General features: G+C 44.2%; 2 long non-coding RNA genes across 2 annotated transcripts; both read right to left on the reverse strand.

Moving 5' to 3' along the window:
* Window positions 1-3091: 3091 nt before the first annotated feature.
* On the reverse strand, window positions 3092-5924 carry LOC126525642 (uncharacterized). Its single transcript, XR_011889934.1, has 2 exons — window positions 4769-5924; window positions 3092-3672 (listed from the first exon to the last, which is right to left on the reverse strand). It is a non-coding gene; the product is annotated as an uncharacterized lncRNA (long non-coding RNA).
* A 5120-nt stretch (window positions 5925-11044) lies between these two features.
* Window positions 11045-14521, reverse strand: LOC140212805 (uncharacterized). The gene is made up of 2 exons (XR_011896135.1): window positions 14214-14521; window positions 11045-11735 (listed from the first exon to the last, which is right to left on the reverse strand). It is a non-coding gene; the product is annotated as an uncharacterized lncRNA (long non-coding RNA).

Raw genomic sequence — 14521 nt, forward strand, 5'->3', positions numbered from 1 at the left:
GAACACATCTCACTCGACGACCGCGGAAACTTGCTGTTAAAACGCTGGAGTGAGGAATCGCGGCAGCAGCAGCGAGCGAATTGACCTTCGTGCTGCTTCTCGCATCAACGCGAACTAAGCCGCGGAAGCACACCGCACGGGCGGGCTGTGTCCCCGTAGCAGATGACTTTCAAAATACAGCGGCGTATACAGGCACGCGCGGCCGCACCGGCCGCCCCACGTAGAACTTGCCCCCCCCCCCCCCCTTTCTCTCCCCTCCCCCAGGAACTTTCCGCTCGAAAGAAGACCCCGCTTCCTCGCTACTTTCCTCGCCTGCGTGTACGAACTTGAGTCGGGATAGCCGGTTAACCCTCGCACGCTTTCACTCGCACATGTAGCATACGGCGCGCGGCGACGGTTTTATCGCCCTTGGACTTTATACGGAACCTCACGGCGACTACGACGGCAGAAATGCGCCTTGTGTGTCCATATATTTGCTATTGCAATAAAGATGGCAGTTCTTGGATTGCACCGCAAAGTGGTACGCACACAGACTAGAAGAATACAGGACGAGCGCTAGCCCTGTCTTCTTCTAGTCTTTGTGTGTGTGCCACTTCGCGCTACAATACAAGAATATCTTACCGTACCAACGAGCCCAACTTTCTATCCTTTTGAAACAGAGTAGCGTTTTTGACTGCTACTACATTACTTCATGGCTGAGCGCGCTGCCAAATTTTGACGAAATACTGGTAAAAGAAGACGCAAGACGGACAGGGTGATGCGCGAAGTGAAAACAGGTTTATTTTTCTTTTGGCATGCACCCTATGTAGAGAATATGAAAGATGACCTGCCACTCTGTATTTTGTCTTCTTTTACGAGTCCTCGTCAAAACTTTGCCGCGTGCTCAGTCATGAAGTAACACCCAATAGTCCATGCTGCAACTTTACTGAATGCTACTAGTTCTGCAAAACATGAGCCGCTTGCGCTGCTGGACTTGAGCTGGTTGTTTCTATGACGGGAAGCGAAAGTATAGCAATTGAAGCTTCCTTTCGAAAAAAATCATATCTCGCTTAGTACAACCAGTAGTGATATTAACGAAGAAGCATTCAAGCTACGTGGCTGAAAATAATTGAAACTGAGGATTAACGGCAAATATATCAGCAGCCTGCGGCTTGTTCATACAATTGTGGTGTTAAGTAACGTTGGAGGTCAGTTACAGCAAATGATTGAGAAACTTGGCCGACAAAGTGTGAGGTTCCTCATAATAATAGTAATCATTATCTGCCAATTTTTTGTCCCCGGGCAGGAAGACAACTTCACCCAGTGATCTCCAATTGCCCCTATTTTGCGCTAGCTGATTCCAAGCTGGTCCTGCAATATTTCTTATTTCGTGACATTTGCGAATATGTTCCACTTACTCAGTCGAAGCTACGTAGAACGTGATTAAAATGTTTCACTTGCAACTTCGCGAACAATATTTGAGAGGGTAATATAGCAGCTGTTGCAAGAATCTCACTGAAGGAAGAGCGCAAGAACATTGCTTTCTCATAGGTTACTTGTTTAACTTGCGCCGTGCAACTTACGTTGAAAGAGATTGAGAGTGTACTTAAGCAAGTATGCTTCAGGTTAGCTAGGTCATTTGGCATTGTGTAAAGGGTAGATTCATTTTGGGGTAGTCGTGCACTGAGCAATGCCGAACTTCAAGAAAATATTCCAATAATTATATTGACGACTTATGTTATTGCAGTTAAATCTATAAAACCACGGGCATTTCAAGACATTTTGGTCTTTATTTTACTGTAGAACGATCTGACTCAACCAAGCTTTACCGAAACAAGCGGAACTTGTGCCAGGGTCACGTTGGTATTTTCAAATAGCACGATTTCTAAATATCTCGGAAGCTTTGACACTTCAATTGCAATGAAAATGCACAGCCACGCACGTTGAACGTGAACAGGAGGTCAAAAGCTAAAACAGATGAAACTGGTGTGGTGAGACTGAACGTGGGAACAAGAGCGATATAACAAGTCCTGGCGAACCACTTTTGCTGGCGTACTTGGCCGCACGTACCACTGGCTGCTTACGTTCTTTTGACGAAAAGGAAGCCGGACAAAATTATCTTGTCGCTCACAAAGCAAACTATAAAAACAGTGGTGGTTACCGGCTCTTCGCGCATGCTCTTCGCGTAATGCAAAGACGTGGGATCGTTCCCCACCTGCGGCAAGTTGTTTTTTCATCCAGTTTCATTGCCGTTAATTTATAATTTCTTTAATTCAATTGGTAAGTAGAAGTAATTTGCTCTGTGTTTTCTTTGGTGTCTGTGTTGGCTTCTCATGATATGATTAATAAAAACCGGACCCCTCGGTTAACCCCCTTTCTTGTACACCCTTTCTTGAACCCCCTTTCTTGCGACCATACACAACAGGCGCACAACGCCGCTAATAAGTACGTTCACTGTTCAGATTCATAACAGTCTCTAAATTTAGTACCGCTCTATTAGGAATATTTTGTTCATTTATTGACTATGGACATTCACGTTAAAGTAACAAGAAAAATGGGGTGTCCTTGATTACAACCGATATTTATATTTTTCATACGATTGTTTGCATGAACGATAAAATGAAAAAGCTATAGGCGCTTTGCGGCATAAGAGCGCTTTCTAAAGCCTCAATATGGCTAAGAAGTAGTATTCGAAATATTGGGTTCCCGAGCTTTATAGATAGCGATTAAAACGGCACATCTGTTTACCTCATAAAGGCAAGCATACATGGACGACCAGGTAAGACATTCTAATAAGTATTTTGAAGAAAACTTATGCGGGGGCCTCATCAATAAATAAAGATAGACTAAGATTATGACATCCTATATTTCGATCACATCCAAATAAATGAAGTACATTGAATATCGCGTTGTATACAAAGACAATTAGCAACTAGCGAATGCTTCTTATGACGTCAAGCAGAAAATATGTCCTGCACAGCCCTACAGTACGAAGAAATGCTAAAATGCGTAAGTCCTCTGCAACGAGAGAAGCATTTAGGCAATATACGTTACACAAAAGCGCCAATATTCCGCTTAGTTAAAATCAAGAAACTGATGAAGGAGGCGTGTAACTAGAAATTCTCATAAAACTTTATTAGTGGGAATGAACAACGCTGACATGTTTTGTGCCCGTAGTACGTTTCAATAGAATCTAGTAGACCCATATTCCGAACGAACCGAGAAGTCAATCCAATGTTATCGACACCGGCTTCTGATTCCACTCGGTATTTATGCTCGGCTTAGGGTAAAGAATGGGCTGAGGCTGAGGTCCAGGAAGAATGGTGATATGTGGCGGCCTGGGATAAACTTCGGGCCTTGTCTGAGGGCGAATAGGGCGCAAAAGACCGGGCCTAGAATGGGAACCGGGCTGAGGGTGCGGTAGTGGTCGGCCTGGAGGAAGGAACCAAGTTTCAGGTAGAGGGTGAGGACTCGGAGATTCTGGAACAGACTGGCTCGTACACTCGCTGATGCAGCGGCCTTTGGCATTTCTGAAGAAGCCTTCGGCGCAGTAGCAGCCGTACTCGCAGGTCGACAGACAGGGCTCAAATTTCTTCGGCGGGCAAGTCTTCTCTCCGCATCCGCGACTCACGCACTCTTTCCAAACTTCGCCGGCGGCGCACTTCTGTGGCTTCGGTGGTTGCCAGTTTGGATCTGTAAGGTCAGTGAAGAAGAGATCATGCAGCGGGAAAACGTAAATCAACGTGCGGGAAAGGTAGACATTTAAACTGGAGCTGCCATAAATGAACTGAACCCTCCTTGAAATGGTGTTTCACAATCTCTAACCTCTGTGTGACCACTGGGTCTTAGAGCATCTAGAAATTTTAAGAAATGTGTCTCGCGTCGAGAAAGCACTGCGTCACAATATGGCAAAAACTCTCTAGACTTCCTCAAAGCGCGTATATAAAGCCTTGTATACATATCATGTTACACTCAAGCGCTTTAAGAATTTCGCTCCTCTCATTTCCCTCACGCACATTTGTGGTAACAGTTGCCAAATTTTTCTAGCTGTACGTAAAACAAGTATTTGATTGTCCGAATTGCGATAGCAACGTTTTTTATTGCGCTGATCTTTGAACTGTAAATCGGAATAGCCTGCACAAAACCAAATGGATAACTGAATATAAAATCGAAAAAGCATATCGATTATACGGCTACAGTAGCTGGTTGTGGTAACTCCGTGACTAAAGCGTTTCACGGTGCACTGCAAGGTTACCGGTTCGATTCCCAGCCGCACTCGTGGCACTCATATGCGGCAAAAGCGCGAGAACGCATTTGAACCGCGTTTTTGGAAAACAATAAAATATCCAGACTACAAAAGTTATTCCAGCCTGCTGGCGGTTTTAGCCTCCATTGAAAACGCTTCCGCCGAACTTGACTTGGTATGGAAGAGACATTCGGTCGCCCCCTCTCGTCCCCTCCCCGATACTGTCACGCTTGGCTGGAAAAGTTAAATACAAAATATAGCAGTGAGGAAATGCGCTGCATGAAAAAAGCAACAAATAGCTTCTTGAAACGAGGTACGTTTTTTTTTATCAGTATCTTGCCGCGTTGGATACAACGAAAGGGTATTATAAACTTGAAGAATTTCGTTTCCGCTAACCAGCACATGGTGCCCAACACCGGAGAATCATAAGTGCCTTTCTTACAGGAGCGTCACTACCATTCCCATATTCATATTCGTAGTATGACTATTGCAGAATGTAACGAAGAACCTCATCACAAGCTTGCATCAAAATCGATTTCTCACCTCTAGTTTGTGAAGCCAGTGTGGATTCGACTAGAACGGCTGCAAGGAGCACCACTGTTGTTGCGGATTTCATTGTCCGTATGTCGATCAGCGCTACGCCTGCAATTTTGTGCTGGAGACGATGCGGCAAGGGTACTTTTATACGCCTCAGACGACGACGCAACATTTCCTTACTCTCCGTCGTCAAAACGCCAGGGCGTCGTTGCGACACGAACATTCGATTGCCTTCGAAAAGTTGCTGTTGACAGACAGCGAAGGGCCCGCACGGAAGTCGTTGCTGAGCGGCGCGTGTGGACGACGAGTTATCAGGGGAAGCGCTCATCACGTGATGCGTCAAAGGTGTGGGTGACAGGGGATGTTGTCGCGCCACTCACGTGCGCGGCGCAATCCACGGAAAAGGATGACTTCACACTGCCGTGTTCAACTAGAGATTGCCATGTCGTCTGGATGAAATCACGAATTGCATTGCATTAGCCGCGAGATGAAACGGCGAAGCAGAACCATATCTCTAAAAAAAAAAAAAAAAAGATGTGAAAGCTTGTTAGCTAGCTCTGAAGCAATTTCTATTCAAGGATGCAATAACATGGAGGTGAATGTTTTAGATTGCTTTCAAGCATAAATGGCTCCTGGATATGAACGCAACCTTCATCCATTGGTTGATTTCTCGGCTCTAGGAAATAAGATTCTCTTAAATGAAGTGTGACGCTCCATCGTTTTATACATCTTTGGTTAACTCGTATCAAAATAGAATGATGACGTTCGAAGGGAAGGCGTATAGATGCGCGTTTGTGCGGTAGAAAATATGTAACATCAAAATATGTAAGGCGATTTGTAAAAATGAAGAATTCAAGTGTCAATGGTTTCTAAACCTAATGTTTGAGAAGAGGATAGGAAACGTTCGCCTAGACGTTCTCGAGATTGGTGTTATTTACTTGGCATAGAGTTTTACTACCACGTGAAATAGCTAAAAACTAAAGCTTAGCAAGGAATAAAGCCTAGAACATTGGTGGTAATACTGTCGACGGTACGAGGATTAGAATTAAGCAACACAAGGTGGCAACAAGTTACCACGTTGCGCGTCATTTATGAGGCGTGCACTGCAACTTGACTTCTCTCTGACACTTCTCTCTGTACACGCTTCGACATCTAGCTGCGCCACCGCGAAGTCCACGCGAAGCCTTTTGCGTGTCCTCCGAGATTGTGCCAGAACCGCGGATGGGCGTGTGATTTGCGTGCTGTGGCCGGGTTCCTTCTCGCTCTTTCCAGAGAGCATACTGCACTATCTGGCGGCGCTGCCGAGAAGTCCATGCATGGTCTCGGAGATACGTGCCTTGCCGGCGCGTGCGAGCGCCAAGATAGTCCCTTGCTGTACACATGCCAAGCGATCAAAGTTGGCATCAAATAGGTTCATTGTGCATTCAAGGCGCAGCTCACACCTGTTTGCTGCGCTTGGGAAATCCGTCTGATGTGGAGGAGGAGGGAAGGAAAGAGAAAAGCAGAAGGCAGGGAGGTTAACCAGAATAACGCCTGGTTGGCAACCCTACTGTTTGACGTAGAGTCGGTTCATGCACAATACGGGAGAAACTTCAGACTTCCTGTTTTATTAGAGAGGTCGGGTCACTACACGAACTATACAAAGTGCCACTACACAGATGTTAGCAGAGGGAGGACTGCGCGATGTAGCCAAATAATGCTAATTGCATAAAAAAACAAGGGCAGCACTGTGCGTGAGGTAATGGAATCATGGCACATTAGAAATAAAGGATGCACGATTCGCAAATCACCTTCTTCGACAAGTGGTATTGTTCTATTACCACAGGCAATTATTGTCCTTTATTTGGCATGCCGAGACATAACTGGATATTTCATTGGGCACATGTCACCTCGTTTTGTGTTGTTCCTGGTGGTTGTACGATTAATAAGCAAGCTCAAAGTATCCTCGAAGTACACGTGGCTAACAGATCTTAATTTGAGGTAACCTAGAGATGCATGCCGGGAGGAAGAAGGAGCAAATAAGTGGCGTAATAAATCGAAAGAATAGGCTCATTTGAGTTATAAAGCTCTACCTTCGGTTAGGTACTAATAAAAGAAAACAGGTTGAATGGGTCAGCGAAGCATGAAATCACAGAGCGGAAATATATAAATTTAAATTCAAAACTTTACCGAGCTAACTGCTGCGAAAAGAAAAGCTGTGTAATTTACGCTACCCGGAGAGTGCAACGCAATATGACAAACGAAGTCAACACATTATCACCTAAACAGAAAAAAAAACGGAGGTGCTCTTACCTATTATTTCTAAAGCAGAAGCAGATACTGCTACAATTGCCACGAGAAGTGCCACCGCCGTGGGGAATTGCATTGAGTGTCCACTTATGAAAACTGCGACCACCATTTTAACCGGAAGAAAAGCCGGTCAAGGCCGCTTTTACAGGGCGCAGGCGTCAACGCAATACTTTCGTACTTTCGAGGGGTAATAACTTTACAACACCGCTGAGATAAATGCGAAGTTCTGAAAGTTAGGATCGACACATAGAGAGCGCTGTTTTGTGAGCGCTCGTTTGGAAACTCGCGAGGATAACGAATTCCGACGAGGAATGTTTCTCTGGCGAAGCGCTTGCACACCGGTGACAGCACACGTTTGGAGTGAAAATCACCTGCGGGACCGAAACTGATGCCGTGGCGACATTTCCTGTCGTTTTAGTCTGTAGAATGAGCGACGGCGTGAACGGTTATTTCAATCACTACTTTCTCACTGCTTGAGCTGAAGCGAAGATGGATGATTGAGCGTACGAGCAGTGGATTGTTGAGAAAGCAAAAAGCAAGTTTTCAAGGGCAAATAGAGCATTCAAGCAAGCTACATTGCTATTCATCGTCATAGCACTAGCCTATTTGTGGCCTCTGTAGGACGAAAACCTCTCCCAGCAATCTCCAATTACCCCTGCGTTGCACGATCTTGCAGCCTCTTACTTATGCTTGCAAATTCCAGAATTTTCCCGTGTCCAATAATAATAATAATAATAATACGCGTTCGCGCGGTATCATAATCATTTATGAACGTACATGCTTACATGAGCATAGAGATAAAATGTTACTGTGGCTCCCATGAATGAGCAGGCAGCCTCCGTCGAGGAAATGACCGTTAGCTACATGATAGCAGATCACAGATGTGTGATGCGTTTTCTTTCTGTCTTTCACCTGTCCTTCAAGGTTTTACACGTGTTTTCCAGATGACACGTGCAATATATACGTAGATTTCAAGGTATGCTAAAGCTGTTGGTTGTGGCGCTCGTCTTCTTTATATTTATGCGGTCTATGCGTGTTGATTCGCGCCCCTCTTCCTAGCAATGCTATGCCAACTATCCCAAAAAGAAGTACTCTTATATTTTGTATAGGAGTTAATATGCTCGTGAAAGATTATTTGCGCCGAACGTAGACGGATTTTTTTTTTTTTTTACATATAGGAATGGCATGAAAAAAAAAAGGCTAGAATGTCTATTTTGAAAATTCCTTTGAGGTCTCTGCAGGATTAGTTTATATATTCGGGGAGAAAATCAATATCTGTAAAAATCAATGCACTTACGCACTTGAAGCAGCCTTGGATGGCGGTAAGTAATGATGAACCCTGCTGGAGGTCATGTAACATTATTGTTTTAGACTGACGCTTTAAAAAGCCTCGATCTGTGTTTTTTTTTTTAATTTCGTAATCAATTTTGTGAAGTAATAAGAGCAGAGATATTTGGAGAGTACATACCGTAGTTGGAATTATAACACATATTCCTGGAAGTTCCTGGCAATTCCTGGAGCAGACTGTGTCATCAGTAAACCGTTCCTGCACCGAAACTCTTTGGTAGTGTTTCTGTCTACTGAGCTACCGTTATTAAGAAATGGACATTCTGGACTAAGTACACGCAAGCCGTCTAGAAGGGAAAAACAATAAGATTAGGATATACTTTTTTTCGCATTACAATGTGTGTAAACACAGGAACGTTTTACCGGGTCAATAAAGTAACTGTTGTGCCGCGAAGGGTTATGTAGAGATCATTGGCATGATGTTATGGTATGTTACGTTTATATTAGGTAAGTTGTAACGGCAAGACAACAAGCAAACTATAATGGAAGGCGTGTCAACCAAAGTCGACGCAAGACAAGACAAGGTTGGCGTACGTGGTGTATGTACCATCATGAGCAGTATGAGCGGGAAAACGGGAGCGCATGTCAGATAGCCTGGAACCCTGCTATGCATGGGCGATACGCGGCGGTCACCGTCGAAAAGAAAGTGGAAAGGAGGACGCTGTTCTAATAACCGTTCCCGATCCCACTGTGCGTCCCTTTGATACAAAGTGCGGAACTTCGCGTCGCTAGCACACATTGATAAAGCTATTTCATATTGCGGCTACTGATAACTTTGTGCGCCGAATCCTGGCCAATAGCAGCACTGTTTTGAAGCGTAAACATTCGAGAGCTACTTGCCTTGGAAATTTGTCCGTCTGTCTGGAACGCGTGACACGATGCTCTCTATAAGATATACATGAGGTCCTATGGGGGTATATCTGAATATAGACAGTTTTAGAATAGCGTTTGTCGCCTTACGTATATTAAATGTAAGCACCTTTGCGGGACGTTACGGTGCGCGTCCTTTCAAGTCGTTTAGTTTACCTTACGTAAACACAAACGTAGAGAAAACGTTATAAAACGCGGCGCCGTCTGGTGTCTCATGCCAAACGTATACAAGCGAAGACGGTCCATTAGCAACCACCTTGTCGGGACTATGTGGACGCGTCTCGCTAGGCGTACGGGGGCCAGAATCGCCAAACGATTTCAGAAAATTGACGTGCAATACGCTGATAACTAACCTTTCAGGTGAGTTTAGAGAAAGCGAAAGCTCATTACAATAGTTACTGGCGATCAACGCGAGTGAGAGCGTAGCCATTACGAGAATTCACGCTGAAGCGAGAGTCATGGGTGCCGCCATGTTCTACAACGCTACTCCTTAGCGTCCGCAAACATTACGAACGTTAAACTCGCCAAATAACGCACGTTATTATAGCGCGCGTAAACCGCAAAAACCCAATAATGTTGCGAGCATGCGCAGTGAGGACGATGCTATTTCTTTACGTACGTAATGCTTTTACGTTTGGTTTAAACGTTAAACTAAAGATATCCTATATTTTACGCTAAACGCAGGAACGGGCACCTATAGAGCTGCGCTCTCAAAAAAAAAAAAAAAAGCATGACCGAAAAAAAAAAGAAATTACTCTCTGTAAGTTACTGTGCACGTAACCGCCTTATCGGCTATCGGCGGCCAGTGAAATGTCGTAAGCTGCCGTTTTCGACAAACGCAGGCTCGGTGGGAGTGCCAACAGTTAGCGGAAGAGCTTTCACCTTTCCCCTCTGTTTTCGACAGCGCCATCCGCGTATCGCTCTAACTCAGTTTCCAGGATATTTGTCACGCGTTCGCGTGTTCCCGCTCATATTGCTCACTATAGTACATATAGGTACTGAATTCGGGGGCAATAAAGATAATTAGATTGTGCATAATTACATGGCATCGTATTTTTACGATAGTTGCATTATTTTCTTCGCTCCGTTGCTAGACCTTCAAATTTTTCTCCGGGCCCTTCATTTCATTTATTCATGTCGAGTTCTTCCATTCAGTTTTTTCAGGCGCATGTACGTCGACGTTTCCTATATTCACGTCTACTTAGGCGTACACGTACGTCCTTGTTTGATTCTTTGTTTGTTTTGCTTTCTTTTTTTACCCAGACGTCAGGTTGGCAGATTTCAGAGGTGGGGCAATCTACGATGCTATGGGGTTGTTTTCTACTACGTTTGTGTTAATTTCGCCCGTACCGTTGATTTTAACTACTCGGGGACTGATTCTCGCTTCTACCGTCCTCGAGACTTAGATTTTGACACCGGTTGCGACTCGCTACAACGCTATGTAGGCGCCAAGAAGGCCGCTTCCTTGTCAAAGGTGCAGATATATTCCCAATACCATGTGCGCCATAACGATGTGAAGTTGCAAAAAAAGAAGACATTTTCTTCAAAAAAAAAAAGAAAAGGAAAGAAATGAAATACTATGGCTGGCACTGAAATGTTTTCAAGGAATATGCTAAAACTAATGTGAGTGTTTGATGCCACTACGTCATGACATTTATTGTCACCGCCCGCGGAAACCAACGTCGGCGTTCAATGACTTCGCGGTGCTCTGAATGAGAAGAACAAAAATTAAGGAACTGGTCAATTTTTTTAGATATAAACGAAAGAGACAATAAATCCGCAGGAACATTACATTCTTTATTTACATTCTTCTTGACATCTACAATTAAATTCTTGAAATGTGACTGTTTTGTTGCACTAAATGTTGTACATGGTCGAAGTGAAGAAGGCATATCAATTTCACCATGTCTTGAGAAACATGAATGCCTCATTTCTTTATGCTTATGTGCGTAGACATTGAGCGAACTATTGGCGGAGGCAAATGGATACTTAATGGATACTTAATGGAAATGCGTCTACAGGTTTTGCACACGAGAACAAACAGACGACAGTATATCTTGTGGCCAACGCCTCTTGTTATTTAATTGTATCAAAGGAGGCTTTCGCTAAACATTTATTGATATTCGGCTCACATATTTGCCGCCAGGAGAGGGCTAACCTGCCGGTCCAATGGGCAAGTGATAGCTTCCAAGAATGAAATAATTCTTTGACGTGGTTTGAGGTTTCCACGGTAGCACAAGACCGGGCCGTTGAAAGTATCCCCCGTCATCCTTGCTGCAGTCGGTGACGCAGAGCCCCAGACGGTTTCGGTAGTGGTCGTGGGCGCAGTAGCAACCGGAAACGCAGTCCTCCACGCATGCCTTGAAACTTGACTCTCCGCACAAGTTCTCAGCGCAGTTGCTGCTCACGCATGCCTTGTAGAATTCATTTCTCCCGCATTTCTTGGGCGCTGGCAGGTAGACGGGAACTGCGCATACAATAATTACACCAACAGTATACGAGTTTAACCTTGGCGAAAATCCGTTGAGAAGGCAGTGTCTCGGCCTATAGGTGCTCGGGATAATAGGCACAAGATGCTGACGGAGGCCAAACAAGAGACAAGCGTGTCAAATGAAGATGTTCATTGGGCAACGGATATCGAATGCACTAATTAATGCAGTACCTAAAAGGCACATGGATGCGTGCATTGCACACTCTTCATACTACACGTTGCTACACTCTTCATATCCTGCTACTCATTCCGTCCAGCCAATCTCCCTCTCCCTTCTAAGAAAAGGAAAAATTTAACTCTGATGCTACACTAAAGGAATATTTTCATAATGTTTCTTTTTCTTCATTTGCGGTTAGTGAAGTTTCTCGAACTGCAAACCTTCAAAAAATCGGACAAGTGGTGGAGCGTCCTAAACAATCTTGTGCTTGCCATGTGATGCGAAAGCAAAATAGGGGATGATTAACAAAGGTTCTTGTTTGTAAAAATAGTTTTACATTTACCGACGGCCTTTGTTAATACAACACCATGATTGGCTGGCGTCTAATCTTAAAAAAATTCTACCTCACTGGCTCATTGTGAGAAGTGGCTGGGATTTGTAGAGCAATCTTCTTGTAGGCTATTGAGGAGGGTTGGAGGTTTGCCAGCATTCTGTACTTTTTTCTTCACATTTTTGGAGTACGAAAAGCTTCAAATGAAGCAAAGGAAAAGTGAAAACTGAAAAAAAATTATGCCGGCGTTTGTTAAGAACCTTAATTGACTGATCGGCTTTAAAGCTTTACGTCAAAATTTGAACTTCAACAAACACTATCCTGGCGATGGATTTCAACCCATTTTGTTTATCTAAGGTTCATCATGTAGCGCAATGGATGGATTTGGCATTGTGCCTCAATAGCAAGATGGTAGCCGTGCCAGAAATGTATTGCCTGATTTTGTCTTGTTAAGCGGCACAACCTCTTAGACACTCAATCGGCGTCAAGGATTTAGCTAGGCGACTTACTCTGGTACCAGGTCATTATTAACACATTGCTGAAGGAGCTATTGACTAGTAGAGTATTGAGTGAAAGAGCATGCGTTCCCTTAGAACTTGGTGCGCATTAGGTAAAACATTCCTGGTTTTCATAGTTTACCGGCTGATTTTGGCCCTATGTATAAGAAACCTCGAATTCTCGTCGGACTTTGCAACTGGCATGAATAATCACAGAACGAGCACGAAACAGTTTGTAGGATGAATTGGGAAAATACGCCTGGAGAAAGCAATGCAATGGCCTAGCTGTCTGAAAGGTTTTGGCTAGGACATTGCTTTTCTACTGTGAAGGCGTTCGGGCTGTTGTGAGACATCCATAAAGAAAGTTATGTATTACCTTGTTTTTGTTTGAATTTATCTAACGTACAATATCAGTTCAGCTTCTGCTAGAAGTAGTTATATTGTTCAGACAATGATAAACTGTTTACAGTTCACTCTTCTTTTTCTGCATCACAACAAAGTGAAGTGGCGGCAGCTGAATCTTTTGCCACTTTAGCGTAGAACTTGCAGCTTACTATCATTTACCATTTTGGGTAAAGATTCTTTTTTGCTATGAAGAGAAGCTGCGATTTCTTAAACGTATGCCTACTGTTATTGCAAACAAAGTGCCTTCCAATTAGTGGTAGCTCCACGTTCACGAGGGCAAAGCCGCCAAACCACTATCTTTAAGTTTCTTCTCTCACACTTATTTGTATCCTAAGCTGTCCCATACATACATCTTTCGCGAATTTAAGAGCTGAAGGATATCTGTTTTCGCAGTGAATTTACTACTCTCGCAAATCATAGAGAAACTTCACCACGTCGTACAAACACAAGCTAGATGCTTTGGCATCGGTGACTGCAGACTTCGAAGATGATGGCTCGTAAGTCATTAGCATGAAACATGTTAATGGCATGGACACAACAGAATTAGGCATTTTTCGTAAATGTTAGACAATTTTCACTAGAAAAGCAGAATTATTAGCTGGGAAAAGGGCCCAAAATACAGGCAGAATATTTCTTTTTCAATACTTCTTTCGATTAGCGTTTCCCGTATTGGTGTCCGACCTGCCACCCGAAGAGCTGCTACGCAACATATCAGCAGAAACTGTGTGACACTGTCACGTACAATAGTTGAAAGCCCATTTTACTTTATATACTTTAGTTCATTAAGTCATGTAGCACGAGTGATATTCCCAGAGCCACTAACTAGGGGGCAACAGAAGTGTCGATTTGCGCCCTGTCCATCTCTGGAGTGAGTACCACCGCGGCTACAGGTTCCACCGCTGGTTCAGAAGCATGCAGCGCGGTAGTCGCAGCAACAATGACGAAATGCCAGTGTATTGTCATTGTCATGCGTTTCCCAAACCAAAGGAACACGCCCCTTTCTATGAGGCCACGATTCGCCCGAACGACCAAGTCAAGAAACAGAGTCGAAAGCTCCGCCCTACCTGGATTGCTCAGGCCCGATGCCACTGCTATCGATAAGGCAAGGAGGAGGAGCAGCAGCAATGTTTTCTTCGCCATTCTCCAGCTCTCTTCCTTCGGAGTGCGCGTTCCCAGTCAAAGATGGCGGTTCAACTGGTCACGCCAGGTGTGGGATACATTATTTTTTTCTTAATTTCACTTGGAAAATGTTTGCAACCGCCAATAAAAAAAAATGGACAGCGGCCTGAAGTGCGTGACACTCATGTAGATGCGCCTTCAAGTGTTTTCCGTGGCATCGTCGTGGTCGCTTCGGGCGTTCTTCAGATGCATG

Source organism: Dermacentor andersoni, chromosome 8 (genome assembly GCF_023375885.2).
Source record: "Dermacentor andersoni chromosome 8, qqDerAnde1_hic_scaffold, whole genome shotgun sequence".
In the NCBI taxonomy this organism is placed as follows: Eukaryota; Metazoa; Arthropoda; class Arachnida; order Ixodida; family Ixodidae; genus Dermacentor; species Dermacentor andersoni.